The 20,469-nt window shown below is 35.6% G+C and overlaps 1 protein-coding gene across 1 annotated transcript in view; it reads left to right on the top strand.

Moving 5' to 3' along the window:
* ADAMTS19 (ADAM metallopeptidase with thrombospondin type 1 motif 19) overlaps positions 1-20,469 on the top strand; it is a 130,767-nt gene that overhangs the window by 44,118 nt on the left and 66,180 nt on the right. The window lies entirely within an intron of this gene.

Genomic DNA, 20,469 nt, shown 5'->3' with positions numbered 1-20,469 from the left:
TAGATCAAACTTTAAAACTTTTTTCTTTTTAGTCTCACTGACTCATAGAAAATTGTTTTATTATTAAAGATTTTTAATTTTGAATATGAAGCTAAGAAATTGTGTTTATGATTCTTTTTTATGGAATGGGTTTTTCTTTGGTTTGAATATTTTTATAATTTTTTTGTGTTTATGTTTTTTTTCTGTTTCATTTCAGTGGCAAAGGTTTGAGGAGAATTCTTATGTAAACTATATTACCTCACCACTTGCTGTTCTTTTTTCTTTTACTGCTGTCTCCCCAGTGTATGTGAGTTTATCTGAGGGATGGCTACCAAGAAAAAATAAAAAGAAATTTATAATGCTTATAAATAAGAATATAATGTCTTTCACAGCAGTAAATGATTAAGAGTTCATACTGTTCTTTCATTAATTGGTATATTGGTCTTAGGTGAATTCTGTCTGAGTGTTTCTTGTTTGGAGGCATTTATTTTTGACTTATTCGTGCAAAAATGTTTACTTCCAACTGAAAGAGGAAGCAATGTGGCAAGAAGTCTTCATCATTTTATGTTGATTTCAACTGAAATTTAAATCTGGAGTATTTCCAGTATATCTAAATCAGGATAGGCTGCTTCCTGAATTTCAGAATTGAAGTGAATATATTCAAGGATTTTTCCTGAACAATGTTTTTTCTTTGGCTGAAGCTTGGACTTAGTAGTAGAGCTATTTGTCTCTGAATTTGTCCATAGAATTTTAAATTGGATAAAATTAAACTTACTCAAGTATCAGTAATTGACAGGTCTGTGGTGAACAAGCTGGGATGAAACTTGAAAATGTGGCAGTTTATTAATTGTTAAGAGCACAGGAAGTAAAGAATTTTAACTTAATATTGTCTTAATATTGATAAGCAAAATGAAGTAGACGTTGACTGAATGATCTGGCATATTGTGGATTGGCTATTGTGGAATTTCCCATTCTCTGTGTTATTGTTTGGTGGTTTCTTCAGGAACTGAACCACAGTTTGTATGTATAGTCCTTTCCATATAGGTAAAATTGTGCAGCAAAAGCAAAGGTCATTGTTTTCCCTATGTTTCATCATTTATTTTTTAAATTTCTATCATTATTTCTCCAGATGAATATATAGTGCCTTGCCATAAATGTAGGACTTGTTTCTTCCATAAATAGTTACAGTACTGTGGGTCCATGCTCACTGTTTAGAAGATAATTTTCTGAGGGTCTTGTCTACCATCATTCTGAAGTTCATCTATGGAAGAGTGTTGAAAAACTTTGCACATTCCTCTTGAAGAGAATTTTTAGTTATCTTAATGCCAGTGATATATTATGTAAATTATTTTAAGGCTAACAGGGCTATACTGCCAAATCGTTGAAAGTACATGTGGAAGGTTGTTTCATTTTGGTATCTACTCTGACTTTTTTTTCCCCTAGGAAAACCAGAAGATTTTAGATTATATTATGAGTAAAAGTTTGTTGAAAGGAATTGAAGGGCAGTTTGATCTTCCTATATTCAGTTTATAGGCAAAAAGAGACAGTACATTCCAGGGATGTATCACATGCTGTAAATTACAGAATTTGCCAAAGACGGTAAATGAGAAATGCTAATGTACTATACAATTTCCCAATGAGACCTTGCCTCACCTTTCCCCCTTCAAAAAGTCCAGAAGAATGCACACTATGGACTCTTCTTTACCATAAAAAGAGGAATAAAGCAATTATCTCTGAAATATTTATATAATATTTGTCAGAGGAATGTGAGGTAGTCAAGGTGATCTTTGTAGCGCATTAGGCAATCTAGAAATGAAAGTTGTGAGAAGGGAGCATTTACAGGACAGACCTCATTATTGGAAAGGGATGTCATGTTGGATAATAGTTCTTTGCAGTGATGTCTTACCAGACATATACTGGATTTATTGTTTAGTCACTACATGCCTAGACTCAGAGTTTTCAGACTGGACATGAGCATCCTCTTAGGCCAGAGAGAGAAAGCACCAGTATTCTGTTATATAGACAAAATTCTCATGTATTTAGGTGGCAAATAACACACTTTTTTATACTTCTAGTCTTGTTCTACAGAAAGTAAAGAACTTATGTACTCTTCAAAAAGCACTTTTTCATTGTCTCTTAAAATAACAGTGATTTATATGAAGATTTAATGGTTTAAAGATATAATTGAGAACTCTGTTAACCAGAAAAAAATGTTTACTCAAAATCAAAACCATATGACAAACCTCCCTAGAAATACACTGAGATACATTTCATTAATGATTTTGAACAAAATGTGTGGTGATAATCTTCTAAATATTCCTTCATAAAACCATTTAAGGTGGAAAAATATAAGATTTTTTTCTATAGAGATAAAAAACATTATTTGCATTGGTTGTCAAAATATTGCATTATTAGGGAAAAGAAATCTGTCTATGTTGCAGACCAAGCATCATGGAGAAGAGCAGGCTTTGGGGAGACCTCATTGTGGCCCTCCAGTGCCTGAAGGGGACTTATAAAAAGAAGGAAGAAGGCTTTTTTATGCAGACAGATAGTGTCAGGACAAGGGGAAATGTTTTAAACTGAAAGAGGTCAGGTGTGAATTAGGTATATGTAAGAAATTCTTTACTCAGAGGGTGGTGAAGCCCTGGAATAGGTTGCCCAGAGAAGTTGTGGGAGTTCAAGGCCAGGCTGGATGGGCCCCTGAACAACTTGATCTAGTGAGACGTTTCCCTGCTCACAGCAGGGGCAGTGGAACTAAGTGGATCTTTAAGGTCCTGTCCAACCATTTTGTGATTCCAAAACTCATTAATACTTCATATTTTATAGTTTTGCAAAGTAGACAGAGAGGAATTATTTCAGGAATTTTATTTGATTTCCCCGAAGTGTCTTGAAATTTAGGAAGTAGAATGTATTTATTTCAATATTAAGTATTTCCCTATTGCTAGAAGTGTTTGGAAATCTCTGCTGTAGCCAGGAAGTTGAGGGTCTACTTTCTTAATTCATAGTGTAAATCCAGAGTAACTCAGATAATTGCCTTCCTTACCTAGTCCCGTGTTTCTGTGTAACATTAAGCTAGACTCTCATGTGGTATCAGTCAGCCCGGTCAATTGATTTCTGCAAAGCTATTCTGATTTCAGCATTGCCAATTGTTGCAGCCACTGTCAAATTCATTCTGGGTGGAGAACCACAAAGCAATTGTTTTAGGCTGAAAATTGACCAGATCTAAGTGTTCTTGGGCTACCTCTGATTGGTTGGTTGGGTAGTTGGTTGGCTGCAGCATTTTTTATTCTTTTTGCCCCTCCTGTTCTGCTCATTTGTCTCCCTTATATGTCTCCCTTATCTCTGCTTCATTTCTCTCCCTTATTCCTGCACAGAAGTGCTCATATCATACTGCTCCCTCGATTCTCACAATTTTTCTATAGTTTAAAGAGAGGTTTCTGACCTTATTTTTCAGTATGATCATCAGGGACATCCTATGATTACAATACAGGATTTCTTTGAGGGTGGAAAATATCAAGATGTTTTTATAAAAATTAAATTAAATATAGCTAATGAAAAGATTGTGTTAGATATGTGATTGTCCAAGGCTCTTTTCCCCCAGAAGGCAACTGGGTTTTGGGATCATAGCATGTTTCCCCTACAAGCAAGTTTTGTTAACTTAGTTAGAGGAAGCTACCTTTTGAAATTTTGGTGATTTGGAATGTTATTCTTTTTCTTGGGCTGATGACAGGTAAAATTATGAGTGTAGACATCCCAATGAATTTCTAAAAAATTTAAGAAGTAATTTAATTGTTGGTTTCCAGAGAAGTGCATTGCAATAGAATCAGCACAAAATGCAAACTGGAGATTGCACATGCTATACTGTTCTTGTGTGTGACTCTTCTGGTATTATCATATTGAAGTAATTCAGATGAGCAATTATTCATTGGGAAAATTGTGTTTGGGATATTGCAAAAGAGAGGAAAATAAAGCGATATTTCCTCCCTTTAAGAGAGGAAAATAAAGAGATATTTTCTCACTGAAAACAGATATCTCAGCAGATATTTTCTCAACAAGTAGGCTTACAAGTAAACACAGAAAGACTGTTTCTTGAAGCAAGTTTAAACACATTTTAATTTCCCTTCCTCTTGTCTACATTTCCACTTTAGCAACCAAGATTGTGACTCTCTGAGTCATATTTCTTTTGGATTAGATCTGTTGTTTGCTGCTACCTAATGTCTTCTGTGGAAACACTGTACTAGAGTGTTCTTTGAATGCCGTGTTACAGGCATGGAAATATTCTAAAATTATGCTTGTCTTGTATTGGCATCAGTTTGGAGCCCTGTTAATCTGCTGAAACTCAGTTAGTGACTTCATTTATTTTTTAGACATTTTCAGTTAAAACATCAGCTATAAAAATGTGATTCTATGTAAACTGTTTGTTAAAAAGCATTTTTCCAATAAAATGTAATCTCTAAACAGAGTTCCTCTAAAAACTTGTCAGATTGTTTTTGGGCATAAATACAGTATGTTAAAATTTTCTAAATTTGATAACATGTAGTGTTGTAGATTAAAAAAAAAAGGCAGAAAATTAAGGCGCCATCAGGTTTTTGTTCTGGAGCAGAGGAACTCAATGGCATGGATACAAATCATAATTGATAAGGAATCACAATAAAGACCCCAAACCAAAATGAAGTGAAAGAACATGTTTTCCATCCAACGTAGAAAAATACCAAAGATAGATTTAATTACTTTTCTTTCCTAATATGAAAGCTATCGATCTTTAATATAAAGAGCTTGGAGTTTTCCTCCAAACTTTTACCCTAGGGATAAAGGTTTAGACCAGCCCTATGCATTTAGAGCTATGATAGAAATAGGGAATTGGGCAGACTATCCCTGTCCAGTGGTTAATGCTGGAAATACTGAAGATGAATTCTTAGGGCTGGTTACCAATGAAAAAGCAGCCAAAGAAGTTGCAGAGAACACAGGCAGCAGCCCAGCCGAAGTAAATTGAAGAAGTCTGTTTCCCTGTCCTTCCTCATCTGAATCCATTCATCTGGCTTCCCTCCTCTTATCCAGACTACCACTCTGTTGTAGTCTGGCACAGCTGCCCTCAGCCTAACTAGCTGGTAGCAGTTTGTTGGGAATTGCAGTGAACCTCCTCATGCTGAGCTGTGTGCTGGACTCCCCTGGGCACTCGATGCTGCTGATTCAGACCTAGTTCAAGTACCTGTGTGCTGCAGAGCAGGAGCCCTTGAGACATAAGCCATGCTGGCAGGGTTAGTCTTTGTTAGTCTTTGTTTTTTGCTTGTTATTTCTCTTTTGTTGAGTCAGTTATTGAAGAAACACGCTTGCAGCAGTTCCAAATCAATATTGTGGGTTATTCAGGTGTTGTCACTTGTGGGGTATAAGGTTTCTAATAAGTCAAGGCAAATAGGAATCCAAAAATCCCAGAGCCTCCCATTTATAGTATGTCCTAAAGTTGATGTGCATTTTTGGAAACAGGTGTTTCTACAAGACAGGTAATGCTGAGACTGGGGTGTGGGCCATGAGTACTACCATGTAGGATGTAATATAGAACCTGTGTATTGGTACTGTTCTGTACATAGCAGAGTACAGTCAGTCTTGCAGATAGAAGTGCAGGAAGAATGTTTAGAGGATGAAATCAGTTAAGGATAGAAAAATGAGGCTTGTAATATTTTTGCAACATCCAGGTTTTTTAACATTTCAGCATTGCTCACAGTCTAGTTGAATATTAGTGAAAGGTGTTACATTTCAAGTAACTGACTATTCTATGAGTAAATACCATTTTAAAATTCTATTGACTAAGGTTACCTGTACATAGAGATGTACACCAGCAGTTTTTTCAGGTATTCATCACTAGTGTAATTAATTTGCTTGGTTTTGTTATGCGTGTTACTGTTCTTGGTGCCGTGGGGAATTCAGAGTGGGAGGAGGGCAGTTGAATGACAGATTGGATGATGAGAAACAATTACAGCAAGTTTCTCCCAGCAAAGGCATAACTACAGTCTGTTAAATTTCCTAGGTCTTAAATGTTCTCTGACATATCTCTTTGATGCTAGACAAAATTTGCAAAAGCAGCAAAAACATTTTAAGCTCTGAGTTTTGGTCTTTGAATTGATTTGTCCCACTGAACAATAGATACTCTAAGAATGTATCCTATGTAAAGGAAAGATTTTTTTTTTCAGTAAGATAGCTGACATTCAGAGAACTGGGCTCACAATTTAATCTGCAGAAGACTTCCTGTAGAGATTTCCAATGTCTAACCTAATCTTAAGTCATTCACATAACCTTTACAATGCATACGATTTTGCATTCATGCAACATTCTCTTTTCCAGCAAAATCATGATAATAATAGCTCACAGACTTACATAGAGAGGAGCACCTCATACAATGTGAGCAGGGCCATCTTATAAGTGCTTTTATAGAAAAGCTAGATGAAGAGATCTCACTCAATTTTAATTCCTGGACTTCTGTTTCTTCTAAAAGAAAAGCACCATAGCTCAGATGTGTAGTCAATACCTGCAAATGCCTCGGTAGCTCCATTATTCACATGTGACTTCTGAACATTGATTTTCTTCTGTAGAAATGCAAAAGTTCCCTAGGAAGCGATATCCATATGATAGTCCAGTGTATCTAGTATACAAGTACCTTTAATACACAAGATTTAAAAAAAAATAATTGGAAAATTTTGACTTCTACAGCCTACAGAATAAAATTTGGTTTTGTTGGTGAGTTACATGTCTGTAAGTACGGTAAAACAGGTCCTAATTTATTCTGAATTCCAATGAATGTGAAAAATCAAAGCAAAATAAGTAAATAGAATTTACCTCATATGTCATAAAACATCAAATGAATTATGCATGCTTGGTGCAGTTTCTCAGGAATGTAGAATGCTGACTACACTACATGTGCTCAATCATTACATCCAGACATTGCTGTTACAATCCTCAACTTTATTCTTTTTATATTAAATTCAGTTCTAAAAATTATTAAACTTCATGTTTTCAGCAAAACTCTTAAGAATGCTTGTTCTATCTTACCTTGCCTTTTGTCTTACTGAGTTGGAATATGACAAGACTCCAGTGAGACCAGAGAGATAAGTTTTCACATCAGGATATGGAAACTTTTGTTTTCAAGCAATGTTGTAACTTCAGACACAAAATTACTGGGTTACAACACATCAGATTGTTTCATTTTCCAGTCCTTTATTTAAAGTGTTTAAAGCTTAATTAATCTCAACAGCAGTAGGGTGACAGAGAATGAATCTGTCTGAATGGACTCTTGATTGCAATTTCATAATCACTGAGCTTTTAATTAGTGACCCTTACAGTGCTTAAAAAACAAGTCTTTTCTTCATTAAATGATTGATCAAGGACTTGATGCAGGCAACTCCTTTGTTTTCTTTATTTTATGTTATTTTACTTTGAAGCAGTTAACCAATGTATTTAGAGAGCTGAAAGTAACAGAAAATAGGTATTTTCTGTTTTGCTTTTCAGATTATACTACAGAGGTCACTTACTGCTTTCTTGCTAAGTATGTGTTAACAGTCTGTCTCAGGAAGCAGTAGAGCCTTTGAGTGTGTTTAGGAGGATGGGAAGGTTAATTTTCATGTCTACATATAGTTTCAGATCTTTAAAATGAAGTCTATGTAAATGTTAGATAGAGCTGAGAAAATCTATGACATTCAGTATTGAACTTCCATTAGCCTCTGGATGTTCTATTTCAAGGTATATTTGAGGCTGAAACATGTTGCTCATTTGATGTGGAGGATAAAATTGTGTATTTGTTGATAGTGTTGGTGTGGATGGTTGCCTTTGGTACTATTTATTTGTATAATAGCTGTTTATTTGTGTAATAGTTCTAAATAAAAAATAAATGCACTATTGTTAAGATAGTATTAAAGGTGCAATCATTCCTCAGTCACTAAAGAAATAAACTTTTCCAGATAGTGTCTGTCTTGAAATATCTCTGAGGTTAGACATGATTTTTTTTTCCTATATTGAAATAATAACTATTAGGTTAGACCTATATCTAATTCCTGTTGCACATTCCAGTTCAGATTTAGTTGTGCTCTTTCTCATTTAGTTAACATGGGATCATTGTTCTTAACATATATTTAACTCCGACTGGATTCAGCTACAAGATCAAGCTCTGAATTTGGCTCTTGACTTGAGTAAGGGGTGGTGTAGTATGCCTCAGTACCATCCACAGGCCTTTGTAGTTTCATATTCTTTTTGTGAAAATGCATTAAAACTTTTTCATTTTCTACAGATTACGCTGGTTCATCTCTAGGTATGTCTTTAATTTTTTTTTGTTTTCTGTTTAGTTTCAATTTCGCTGAGGTATTTAAAATCCTTTTTCAGAGGAACTTGAAATATAGAGAGATGTACTATATGTAAGAATTTTAACATTACACTGAATAGGATTCAAAATATTTATGTTTCAACCTGGAACTTCAGTTCAGAATTTTGTCCATAGACAAAGTTCCTGTGTCCATCAGAAAAAGGCACTCCAAAGTAAGGACAAAGGAATCCCATGTATTACATGGTGGATATTTACTATGTGTTAAAGAAAAGAGAAGGAAATTTCAAGGTAATTTTCACAGTAATTTGTGTCTGTCTTATGAACAGTGTGTATTTTCTAACTTCATGTGGGGATCCTTCACTGAGGCGTGCCAGATGCAGAAGTGAAAAATGAGTGAAGCCTCTGAGCAATATTGCCACGGTACACAAGAGATGCTCATGCCAAGGGGCATGGGCAGTGAGACACAAAGCCGGGGACAGAAGTGGACATGGCTTACTTAGGATTACACAATATTTTCACCAGGAGAAAATTCACCATTTTTTGCTAATCAGATTGCAAAAGATAAAAACATGCATGATTTAGAGACCCTCTCAATGCATTAAACAGTGAATTATGTTTTGTGTCACTCTATTCACTGAAATTGTTGAAAAACTGCATCAGGTCCAAGCAGCTGTGAGCACTTAAAAATATCTTTCATTGTCTCCTGGATTTTACAGCTTCACTACTCATCTTTTATGGGCTTTTTTAATATGAAAAATATAAAATCATGTGGTTGGAGCTGTAAACAATTGTGCATCAATAATAAGTTACTCTTATGGTATGCTATAATACCAGTATATACTCTATATTAGTTTGTATAAAGAATAGTTCTTTACTTAATGTATCATGCATACAATTAAATTTAAAAAATAAAAAAATAAAATGTTCTGTCACACATTACAAATTAAAGGGATTCAAAATATATAGTTGTAAAATATATAGTTGTTTTCCAGCTAGCATCCATTTTGCTCATTTTAGTCTTGTGTTCAGCTCTCCATAGATATGCTTGTGTATAGTTTCTTTATCCCTTTAAAAGAAGCATTTGCAAAGTAATGCATAAATAGTCAGCTTTATATAGTGTTGCGCACTAGGGAATCCTGGTGTTTTTTAGTGGAAATGTTTTCAGAGCAATGTTTTCAGAGTGGCAAGTAGCTCCTTGCAACTAATGCATCAGTTTCTGCATCCTGTAACTATATAATGGTGAGGAAAAAAGCAGTGTAATGGAGTTAGATTGTAAAAACCACATCTATTTGAAGAGTGAGATTGGAAGTCAGTGGTACATAAGTCCTTTAACTGAGGAGGAGACAAAAAGAGCTCCATATTTGTGGAGAGAACTGCAGATGATCTATTCAACTGCATCTAGCTTGTCAAAACACAAGGAAAAGTGCTCCACAAACATCAGCAGAATAGAACAGAGGGAAAGGGCCAAGTCTCACTCTTCATTTGAATGTCTTTGGGAAGACTTTCAGTTTGAATCTGTTTCATAGCTCCCTTTTGTAGCATTTAAGTGGCAACAAGGTTTTTTGGGGTTTTTTTTGTAGTTTGTTTGGAGTCTATACTGGAGTTTTTATGTTCTAGGGGGGTAGTACCCTACACTGAAGAAAACATCAAGTAAGTCTTCCTTTTACTCTGATTGCTCAAGCAGGGGCTAATGCTGCATTCTAGTTCTCAATTACCTTGCATCTTGCAGACTTTGCAAAGGTTATTTTGGGTTATAATGGGTACCCTGGGAGAAGAAAGACCTGATACACTCAGTCTACTCAGCTTGCTTTCATTGAAATCAAACTTTCTGAGAATCATCCCAACAAACTCCAGGAATTTCTGAAGTGAAAACAGTTTGCAAGAGCATTGAGATGTGGACGTGAAGAAACTGATCAGATCTTGCCATCGATCAGTTAACACTGATTCTTACTGGGGCAGCAGAAATGCTGTCATCATGTGTGATAACAGCATGAAACAACATAGCCTTAGTTATATCAGTGTAGACAAAGTACTGGTTGAATATCTGCAGATAACAATAGTAATTTTAAATCAAATTATTTTAGCTAAAAAGAGGTATGGTGGAAGACCCTTCTCAAGGTAGCTTTTCCTTTGTTCTCATTGATCAAAAGGTACTAACTAAGCTATGCATCCATATTTGGTCCTTGTTTTCTTTATAAAGGAACAATTGGCTATTCAATTCATATTTTCTAGAATATATGCTAGTACTTTATGCTATAAACAGCCCCAAGAGCAGTCGCTTTCTTATAGTGCATCTCTCAGTGAAACAAAGTACAGCTTCACACAAAAATCTTAAATAGCATAAACTGCAAAAGCTTTGGCCATAGAATAGTACATTATACCAAAAGTCAAAGAAAAACCAGACTAATACGTCTTTCAATCCCACTAGCTGCCCCTTGTCTCACATAAAAGAGAGCACCCCATTAAAAATCCTGACTATTTTCTTTAAGTGTGATCTCAGCAACAGAAAAATAATCACTTCGTATCACCTAAGTTGAGTGTATCCTAAAAACATGAGAAGCACTTTACAGGAATCACTCTGGTTGCAGAAAATGAGGAAATGTTTTACTATGCTAAAGCTAAAGCCCTCTGTGTCAAGGAATAATTTTATATTTCTGTAACAGAGGTCATTTTCATAACACTGGTATAATAAAATAAATTACAAAAGAAAGCAAGACAGTCTTGTTTTCCTTAGTTCGTTGCAGGAACAAAAATAAATCTAAGTCATGTATTATAGGGTGAAAATTATGTGAGCAATTTCACACTGGTCTGTTGCATAGTGGGTGGTACCATCCACCTTCCAGGAAGAAGGCACCAGAAAGTAAGTTACAGGAGAATCAGCTTAATAGGGTATCAAGGCTGTAATTCTTTTAAGACCAGGAAAAAGATCAGCTATATATTTTGAGTAGATCAAGCTGGTATGGGGAATTGATATTACAGAAGCCTGGGGAACATATTCAGGAGAAAAAAAGATTTGATGGAATAAGACAGGAGGTGAATTCAAAGGTGTTGCATTGTGTGTAAAGTACAGAACATGGGGGCAGCTTTAGCAGCTGCACACTTTATGAATGTCAGAACTGAAATCCAGATATCAGGAAGGCGAGAAGAGAGATAATTGCTTGGGTGAATATTTTCACTACTTTGACAGAGTGACATAATTCTTAATTTATTCCAGTATGCATTTTACTCTGTGATGCTGATATAATTTGACCCAAGTGTATCAACTTGTAGACTCATAGGGGTCTAAAATATGTTAAAGTGAACTCACACTGCACAGCAGTGGAAGCAGTTCTGAAAACTAATTGTACCATCTGGTGTTCCAGGACTACATTTAGTCATCACATTTTTTACAGGAAGAGGCAAATTTTTTCAGAGGCAGAATCAGAGATAAGAGAGAGTTGTAAACATACAGCATTTTCATTAAAATAATAGTGCAATAAGTATTTTCTGCTTTTTTGTTTTTTCTATTTACAAATAACAGAGGACATTAAATCTTGAAATGACATATGCACTCAAGTTTTAAGGCCAGCACAATTCTTTTAAGGTTGCAGAAATTATGTCAAATGTCCATTTGGAAAATAAAGGCTGCCTCAGAATTGATCTTGGAAACTAAGGTAAATTTAAAGCCCCTGCATAGTTCCCTGGAATTCTAAAACTTACACTTACATCAGCATTTAATCAACATACTATTTCTGTGCACTGTGCTTCCTATTTCCTTAAGCCAGGGCCCATGACATCAAATGATAAGGCCTTAAAAAAATATATTTTAAAAGAAAATATTTGCGTGTTTTCATGTATTCCAGACATTTAATATATTTTTAATTGACCAAGCCTTTCTGTATGTTATTTTTATAAAAATATGTTTAAATAGTGATTAAATTAAAAAAAAAGTAACTTAAAAACTGCCAGCAGCAAGAAAGCATCTGAGACAAAAGCTGGAACAAATTATTAAGAAGAGTTGTCTTCATCAAATGAAGTCTGTTTCTCTTTCTTAGTAGTAGCAGGTATTCATACTGTGATTTCCTATACTGTGGTATTCTAGGCAAAAATTTCACTTGCCTTTTTGGCACAGGTATGTTCCTTTGAATTCACACTAGAAACTTTTGTTCCTACTTCTCCTTTTACAGTCATATCCTCGGAGAAACTTCAGTTTATAAACCTCCAAAATATTGGACTATAATTGTACTCCAAAGTACAATTATACTGGGCTAGAAAATGAACTTGTTTTCTCTTTTTCTTTAAGTTAACTCTTTTTAAATACTTGTCCTAGTAAATCTGTGCCTTCTATTTTTGAATGGACAAATACCAGATATAAATCATCCAACATTAATCAGGCTGTTTAAGCATGAAGGATTTGCTCCCATGTATCAGGTGTTTTATTTGTAAAAAAGTGTTCTAGAAAGAAAAATGCAGGTTTCATAATACTTTTTTCCTGTTATCTGTTTTAAAATGAGAAATTTATTTTTAAATGATCTGATGGATAATTTGTCTCTTAAAAGAACTTCAGAGAAAATTTTCACTTTCAAGACCTTCTCTATCAAGTTTTTCTGTGGCACTATTAAACACAGATAGCCACTTACATATTCCAGATGTTCACAATGGTCCCACTTGCTTTCTGATGTTTTCAAGAGCTACTACATGCTTTAAGATTAGTTTCCAGCAACTGAACAGAACTTGATTCAAGCTGAAAACAGCAAGGAAGAGAATATGTTTTAGAAAAAGCTAGTTCTGTATGGATGCTGTATAGACAGTATTATTTTTTCATTTATCTTTGAAAGAACACCCTCTGTGGGTATTCTGAATTCTGCAGAATTCTATGACCAGGTTCCATTAGATATTTCATACGAGGAGGGTTTAATGTTTAAAACAAAATGTACTTACCTGAAGACATTTGATATTGTGTAGGATTTTGATTTAGCAGAAAATGATATGGCAATATACTGAAATAAATGCAAGCCATTGTGCAGCCATTGCAATGCACTGTGGGATCCCAGTACAAATCTCATTCTCACTATTGGCCCTCATATGCTCACTGTCATGATGCTGAGCATCCCCCGGGGCTGGGAAGGAATATGTGTGTAAAAGCCTGCTCAAGCCCACTGGTCTGTTCAAAGTTCATTTTGTCAGTTATTCAGTTTTTATACTCTCTTTGGAGCTGAGTTACATATGCACTTTTACCCCTTGCTGGGCTGGCTAACTCAAGAAGCCATTCACACTCTTTTGATTAACTCAGGCATAAACATTTCCACAAGCAGTTAATCCAGTGAAGTGATATAGGCATTTATCTAAAACTAGTTCTCCAGTCCTTCCTGGGTTCAGTTTTCTTTGCAGCAGCTGTGATCAGTCATTCCCTACATTCTTTGCTCAGCTTCATAAGTACATCACCCTTGCCACCACACTTTTTTTAGGGGTTTCCTGACCAGAAATCAAAAGGTAATTTTATTTTTTTAATAAACAGGTTTATTCAAGAAAAACAGGTTTGAAAAAGAAAAAATGAAAGATAAACTAAATAAAGACCAAAAGAGAAGAAAAGTGAATATATGTATGTGCTCAGAAGCATAGAGATGGTCAAATGAATAAGATACAGCCTTCACAGCATGTGCATCTTGTAGCACTACACAAGTGTAGGTGTCAGTCTGGATTAGTGGTGCATGCAGTCACAAAGGTAAAGAAGAAAAGGGGAAGTGTATTCTTTGGTTTATGTATTTCCTGGTCATAGTGGTGATCTGTTTATAGCAGCCTTTCCTTAGGGTCTGTGTGGGAAAGCCTGAAAGACTGCCAAGCAACATTGTCACGTTGCCCACTTTTAAGGATGTAATTGTAGAACAAGTTGTAAAACAGAAAGCAAGTTTGAATTGTTAAAATTACTTCCTGTGGTATACTGCAGTGTTCACTGTCATCCATCTCACCATTTCACAGAGTAACAAAGGCTTTTGTTGGTGTATATAAACAGTTTTATGGTAGGAAGCAGGCCCAAACTCATTATCTGGGGCATGTGATAATCATTCAAAGTAAGCTGTGTATCTGTCATGCCTATCCAATGCATCAGTAAAAAGCCTATCCCCAAGATTAACTTATTTATGCATGTGTTTGCTGAGAGCTGTTCTTGTGCTAAGCTTGCATCCTGTTGCTGGCTCTGTAAGTAAAAAACTTTCCCTTTACTAGGTGAGCCTCATTCAGTTTTGTTGCCAAATTTAGTGGGGTGTCTTCAAAGTCACATCTTATTTGATTGTATACAGCAATTCCATGAAGGTTTCATAAGGCACTCTTATAATTTACCCAGGTAATTTAGGAACTGAAAGTCTTTATTATGTAAGTCCTAAAAGTAGACATTTCTACTCCTGTCCAAATGTTTAATTTATAAATTTAGATCAAGATTCTTATTAATTTTCTATGCCATGTAAAACAAACACCTAGAAAAGTTGCTCATGAAAATTATGCCATGAGAAAGTTAAAGTAAACTGTTTCAATTTCTTAGAAGATTGAGTTACTTCTTAGAAAGGTTACATTTGGTTTTTCTTTCATGTTCGTAGTATGACAAAATATGAAGCAAAGAAAATTTTTATTGCATAAAACTTCATATCCAATTTTTCATATTTTCTTCTGAGTAGAATCATTTAGGACATCTTTAATACTAATTATATACAATCTATTCAAGTTGGGGTTTTTTCTCTTTCTAGATTACAGAAGGAAGGTGAAATGAGGAGAAAAGGAAGTTGTGACTTTCTCAAATTTATGGCTTTCAGCTTTTCTTTTAACACTATGCAGTTTTCTTTTCCATCTGTGTCTTTTCCTGTTCATGCATACTTTTATGGACAACTTTTCCACTTGGTGATGTTGCCTTTAAAAAAAAAGGAGGGGGGCAATTAAAATATTTTAAAAGTATACTGACTGTACTCAGTGACAGTGTGTTATGGTGTTAAATATTTTCCTTTAAATTTTTAAGAAATTTTTATATGTGGCTTATACGTTAAAAAAAGATGATATGGGAATTACTTGTCAGTTTTTACACTAGAGGAAAGTATCCTTGAGTTCAGAGCTGCCTTGCTTCATAAACTATTTGGAAGTGGTAGCCTGCATATGCTTTCATATGGTTTGAAGCATTCTGGATAGTTCAGTAAAAAAAACTGTCAAAAAGAATTGTTTACAGATATCAAGATACTGAAAAGGAAGTGAAAAAGAAGATGAAGTATAGACAAGGTAATGCATATTAAGAAAAGTACTAGTCTTCAGCCTGTATGTGTGAAGTCATGGGCATTGCTGCCACTGAGGAAAGAGATCAGAGAATGGTAAGGGCCGGTTCTCTGAAAATTTCAGAATTGTTAGGGTTGGAAGGGACTTCTGGAGATCATCCAGTCCAATCCCTCTGCAAAAGCAAGTTCACCTAGAGCTGGTGAAATAAGAAATGTCCAGGTGGGTTTGAATGTCTTCCAAGAAAGAGACTCCATGACCTCCCTGGGCAGCCTGTTCCTTTGCTCTGACACTCTCAATATAAAGACATTTTTCCTTGTGTTGAGGTGGAATTTCTTGTATTTTGGTTATGGCCATTGCTAATTGTCCTGTCATGGGCACCATGGAAAAAAGTCTGGCACCATCCTCTTGGGACCTGCCTTTGACATATTTATATTCACTATTAAGATCCCCTCTCAGTTTTCTCTTCTCTGGACTAAACAGGCCCAGCTCCTGCAGTCTCTCCTCAGAAGAGAGATGCTGTTTCCTCCACTGGACCCTCTGCAGTAGCTCTTCGTCTTGGGCCCAGAACTGCACATGGCACTCAGGTGTGGCCTCGCTCGAGCTGAGTAGAGGGGCAGGATTACCTCACTCAGCCTGCTGGCAATGCTCTTCCCAATGTGCCCAGGATACCATTGGTCCTCATGATCAGCTGAGTAAACTGAATGTTAGGACTGAGCAGGAAAGAACAGAAAACCACAGAAAAATCATTATGTTGGTCTTCTATTATCCCATGGTACAATAGTCATTTTAACTATAACCACTTTTGTCTGAAAGACTGTAGTAGTACAAGAGTAAGTAAGGTATGCAGTGGGACATAAGATGTCAAATACACGTAAATGGCCTCTGCCAGAGGAGTTGCTAAATTCACTAGATCTTCTCAGTTGATCACTGCAGTTGCTGACAGATGTCTAGGAGGGCATAAATTACTTTTAATAGATGAATAGCGCTTTGTATTTGAATTAGAATACCCTCTCTGCAGTCTTCATAGAAGGAGAAATATGTACTGTTGTAGGCAGCTACACTCTGGAGTTATTTGCCATGACAAGTTATAGATCCAGGTAGATGCAGGTAAGAAGGAATACCCAAATTCAGAGAATAAGTACTTTGCTGGCTGCAAAAGTTGACTGTACCGATGCAGCCAGCCTTTAGCTCAGGACATCCCTACACCCCTTGTCAGCAAAGACCAGGAATGGGCAGTGGGGAAAATTTACTTATTGTCTCCTATGTGTATTCATCTTGGCAGAAATTTTTTCTGTGTGGGCAGCATTTTAGAAGAAAATTAGTATCTTCCAGCACTTTTGCCATCCCATCCCTCTAACAGCATCTTGGAGACCTGTGGACCCTTCAGATGTTGCAAGAACTAAAAACCTAAAACTGTGTAAACACATATTCAGAATTTATTTTTGCAATTATGGCATGCATACATGCTCTCCATTTTTAGTCTTTTCCCCTGCTCAGGGGAAATTAAGGATTAAAGTGCCGCAGTTTCTTTCAAGGTGTAGGAGTAAGCTTAATAGTCTGTTCTGAAACAAAATCACACACTTATTAGTACATATAAATTAGTGTAGTTATTGATGTTCTGCTGAAAGCATGGATTTTCTAAGATGTACATAAATCATAAAATAACAAAAGACACGAATAAAAATTAAGTTACATTTGGGAATAATGCAACAGAAGCTTATTTGATTGTATCCCATTATTTTTTCTGATGTCTTGCAGTGATGTGTGTTTATACACACACACGTATAGATATATTTGCCCTCACTGTTATATCGCTCACTTAAAAAGACAAAAATAAATATTCCTGGCCTTTGCATTTTGTATTTGAGACTTCTGGTTGTTAACTGTCTTGTTTTGATTACTGCTGTGGTTAAGAGCTGCTGATTCACAGACAACTGACAAAACTTGTTTTTCCTGGAAGGCATCTGTGAGTCTCTTCAGAACAGCTTGTGCTAATTGGACTTTGAAGTCCTCTTGGTGGAAAACTTTTTTTCCTACTTTTTTAAAAAAAGGTCTGCTTTTTTAGCAGGTCTGCTAAAAAAAATTTGTTAGATTAGTAATCAAGTGCAGTTAAATAATGATTTTTATACTGAAAAGCCCATTGATTTTCCAGTTAATTTAAAATATACTTTAAATATTTTACTGTAAAAATATTTATTTGTGAATCAAAAGCCAGATGTACTTGGACTTTAAATTATGCTTCTATGGTAGTGGCTTGTGAGTTTTGTGCACTACTCATAATTCAAATGAAGATCATGCTGTTGGAAGTTCTGAAGAAATGCATGGCTAATACCATGACAAAAAAAATCTTTAATATCTTGTGAAACCAAGGAAGTTCAGAGGAAGAGAAATGTAAGTGGGATGAGTAAGTAATTTAGGTGGTTAGAGTTCCAGAATATTAACTCTATTTTTACAGTGCTCACTGTGAGAGGAAAAGAACCATTTTCTAGCCTTTTAGAATGCAGTATTACAGTCATACCTACATGTTCTATGGTCACTGTAAGGAAGACAATGTTTGTAAGCTTGACTGCTTGTCTCTTCCTGTGATTCTGTTTGGGGTTTGTTTACTATGGAGTTTTTGTTCCTGGGGGCAATGCTAACAATTGCCTTTTTAACATAGATAGGGGATTTATATTACAGACAGCTGGCCGTGAATGAATAGGTAAAGCTAACAGACTTGTTCAGATACTTAGCTGGTGAGGTGTTAAGTGTAACATCCCTGTCAGATGAACTAGCACTTTTCAACAGAAATGGTGTAGATGTGCACCTAATTTGAAAGAATAAGTAGGTTGGTGATTTGATGAATATGTTCATAAAAAGGAAGAAAATTTGTCATAGTTTGTAGAATGAAACACCCGCGTCTAAGGGTAGCACTAATAGCAGGAGTAATAAACTACTGCTATGACTTGGGGAAAAGTTCCACTTTTTTGAAGTAGCATTTATTTCATTTGGATATTTACATGTTTGATAAGAAAATGTAGTCCCTATGTGCCTCTTCTCAGGTGCAAAGCTACAGCTTTACTCTTCTAATTGATGTGGCATGTATTTTCTTCTGAATTAACTTGAGGAAAAGTCATCCACAGAGAGAAGTTATTTGAATGTATTACATTTGATTCATGTATTCAATCAAGTTTTTTTTTTTTGGTTTCAAACCATAGCTTTTTATAGATAAATAATCAGATCCTTCCTTATATTGTCAGTGAGATAAAGTTACTGTACTGATTTCTGGCTAATACTTTTCAGATACTAAGCGTTTTAATTTGAGACAGTGTGTTGAGGCTAATGGGTTTCACTAGGAATATCTTAATCATAACAAGGGAGCAATTGTTCATTGACCTTTTATTGTTTTGGGGTTTTTTTTGGTTTTTTTTTTTGGTTTTTTTTTTGGTTGGTTGGTTTTTTTTTGGGGTTTTTTTTTTGGGGTTCTTTTTTTGTTTTGTTTTGTTTTGTTTTTTTAATGTGGATTTAACCTTGGAGCAGTTCCAGCTGTGTTAATAAACCTCAGGAAGTTTCACTGAACATAAATATATTTAAAAAAATTTGGTCTCTTACCTAATACATAGACAACTAAGCAAGAGCAGCTGCTTACTAAAGTCAGTTTCTTTTTCACTACATATGAAATTCATAATCAAAAACAAGACATGAAACTAGTTCGCAGCTAGTAGTTGGCTGATATACACTCAGTAGTTGCTGTTGAATCAGGCTTGCACATAGGAGATTGAATTTAGTTAATAGGGGAGAAGTCATAAAGCATTAATTGCTTTTGATGCTTTCAGACATTTCTAGAATCAGCAATCTAATTTAATTTCAATGAAATTTAAATCTTATGTTTTGTCTGCCAAACTTATAAAATTCAAATATAATCAATTTTCTTCAAAGAATTCCAAGTATGAAAACATTTTTGGTTGTATGTGAGGATATATATGAGCATTACTTGAGTATATTATGAATATTATATGATCAATATATGAGTATTATTGAAAATCCTTAATAATGCTGACCATTTCTTTTGCAGAATAGGTATGAAATGGAAACATTCGTAATTCTTTGAGAGTAAATGGGGGGGGGGGCAATCAGAATAGTGGACAGCAACTGGTAGTACTAATGTTGTTGTATGGAAAACGTGCTGGTTTAAAGGTTTAGAGGGATAACCTGCCATTTTAGAAGGACACAAGTATAAATTGCTGCATGACATTGATACTTTATGGTTTGGTTTTGGGTTTTTTTGTGTGTGTTTTTTTGTTTGTTTGTTTTTGTGGGGTTTTTTTGGGGTTCTTTTTTTTTCATTTTAGAGGTTAGAAGAAGGTTAGGGGATTCCTTTTCCCTTGAGAAAGCTAGAGATTATCATAAAGTTTTTTGTTAGTACTGAGCATCATCAGGAAGAGGGAGGTTTGGGAATTCTCTTTCTGTAGATCCCAGCAATTAAGTTTTATCCAACTGAGAATAGCCATCAACACTGTGATGACTGAGCTCCAGATGGCAACTAAACACCACAGAGCTGCTTGCTCTTTCCCCACACAGTGATATGGGAAGAGAGAATTGCAAGGGTAAGAGTGAAAAAAGCAATGGGTTCAGATAAAAATAGTTTCCTAATTGAAATAAAAATAACAGTAAGAATGATAGCAATAATGAGAAGGAAAATAACAGAGATAAGTAAATGCCAAGCAAGATGATGCTGCTGAAAACAACTGCTTACCACCAACCAACCAAAGGCTGGCCAGTCCCTGAGCGTCAGCCCCTTGGCAGCCTCCTGCCTCCTCTTGTTGCTGAGCACAGCCCTACAGGGTGTGGGATATCCTGCTCAGCTGGGGTCACCTGTGCTGCCTGTGCCCCCTGCCAGCGTCTGCCCAAGTGGTTCGAGGACAAGGAGGAGGAGAGGCCTTGAATCTGCGTAACCACTGCTCAGCAAC

Source organism: Molothrus ater, chromosome Z (assembly GCF_012460135.2).
Source record: "Molothrus ater isolate BHLD 08-10-18 breed brown headed cowbird chromosome Z, BPBGC_Mater_1.1, whole genome shotgun sequence".
NCBI lineage: Eukaryota > Metazoa > Chordata > Aves > Passeriformes > Icteridae > Molothrus > Molothrus ater.
Note: the sequence above shows the minus strand (reverse complement) of the source record. Positions and strands in the feature narration are given on the sequence as shown.